Below are 2,050 nucleotides of genomic sequence, written 5' to 3' on the forward strand. Positions count from 1 at the left end.
AGTTGCCAACATTGCAGTACCAGTCTCCAGGTCTGACATCTGGGCCTGCAGTGAAACCAAATGCAGAAGGGGTGATACCTCCTCTACCACCAAAACCGCCATGCTTGGGCTCCCCACATCTTTGGCAAGAATCCCTCCTCTGGAAGTTCAAGTGCTGGCATGACCTGCAGTTCCAATCTCCTGGTCTGCTCATCTTACCTACCTATCTACTACCTTTCCTTCATTGCAACAAGATTAATTAAGGATTCAAATGTCTAATATACCCTTGATTCACATTAATTTGTTCAATGGACAATTCGGTAATTTGTCTAAAAAGGGTAGTATATTTAACATGGTTCAAATGTCTAAAATGCCCATGCAAAAGAAAAAATCGATGAACGTTTATAATATATAGTTAATATTTGATTGTAGCGAATAAAATATAACAATTTTCATAGTGTTTTATGGTTCAAAAAATCGAAGAAAACGAGGAGTTATTGATGGGATGTATGCGTACATTCCAATCATCGTATAAGTTATGGTTTTTATAGTAAAAATGAAAAAGACGGGAGGATATAATTAAGGAAAAGAATGGATAGAAATAGAAATAGAAATAGAAATAGAAATAGGGGTTTCAAGTGTAATACCTTATTGTGGTCGATGGTTTGTAAGTGTGTGTGTTTTAGAGGGCTTTGTTAATTAAGCTTGGATCTGGTGGTGAGTGGGGTGTGGGTGTGTGGGTGGTTTATATATACATCAAAAGGCCTCGAAATTCGGTGCTACCTATTCCTATTGCTATTGCTATTGCTTGCTCCTTCAACTTTTCTCTTTTAAATTATACTAGTTGCATATCCACATAATATGGCGGAAGTTATGAATTTTAACGATTTTAAAGTTTCACTGATTTTATAAGATAAAATTTAACGATGATATAAGTTATACTTGGTCTTTACATATTAATACAATTCGAATAAATAAGAGTTATGGTTCCAATTACAGACTATCGATGAAAAAAATTGTATGACAATTTAAAATCCAACGTATTTAAACGACTCCACAAATGTGTTTGATTTACACCAAGAGAAAAGAACCAATAAACTTGAGTTTTAAGATAAACACTCAAAACCAATAAAAAAATTTACAAATTTGACAGATAATAAGCCATGAAAAGACCAAAAAATATGGGTTTTAGAATGAAATTTCAACTGCTTACCCTCTTTCTTGTCCAGAAACTCAAATTAAAGTTGAATTAATACATGTATATATATATTTCAAAAAACCCAAGAACATATTAATTTAGAACATATTATACAGTGCAATTTGGACAGCCTGACCCCAAAATATATAGTATATATATATATATATAAATAACTAACTATAAAATTATAAATCATAAATATTAAAAATATTTTTTCACAGTATATATAATATATAATAATATAATTAAGTAAAAACTATTCAATATTGGACTCATTTCGAAGGTATTAACGAGACGATTATAATGTGTAACTTGTTAAAATAAAAAAATTATTTTTTAAACATGTTTTAATTGATATACGATTATGTATGTTAATTTAATAAAAGTTTAAAATGAAACATTTAAAAGTAAATGACATAAAGTAAATTAATTAACTAATTATAGAAGTATAAATTGTAAATTTAAAATTATAATTTTAAAAAAATCGGTTGTGAGAGAGTGAGTGTATGTGAGGGAAGAGGAGGTGAAAAAGTAAAAAAGTGACCTAAGGGTAATATAAAGGGTATCTTGGTCATTTATTATTTTAAGACTTTAAGATTTTTGGTAAATTTGCTTAATGAGATAGTATATATATATGTATGTATGTATATATATGTATGTATATATATATGTATGCATATATATATATATGTATGTATGTATATATATATATGTATGTATATATATACTAGAAAGATACTCGCGTAATGCAACGAGATACATCTCGATTTTAATGTTCTATTTTATTCTTTATCTCTGTTGATGTTATAATACGATTTTATGTGTTTTTTAAGAAAACAATAATAATTTTATTTTTGAATAAAATATAAATTT

General features: G+C 28.1%; 1 pseudogene; it reads right to left on the bottom strand.

Annotated features, from left to right (window-relative positions):
• The window catches only part of LOC112502130, a 1,748-nt pseudogene extending 1,540 nt beyond the window's left edge, over window positions 1–208 (bottom strand).
• Between the last annotated feature and the right edge of the window lie 1,842 nt (window positions 209–2,050).

This window comes from Cynara cardunculus, unplaced genomic scaffold (genome assembly GCF_001531365.2).
Source record: "Cynara cardunculus var. scolymus isolate 2C unplaced genomic scaffold, CcrdV1 Un_Scaffold_934, whole genome shotgun sequence".
Taxonomy (NCBI): domain Eukaryota; kingdom Viridiplantae; phylum Streptophyta; class Magnoliopsida; order Asterales; family Asteraceae; genus Cynara; species Cynara cardunculus.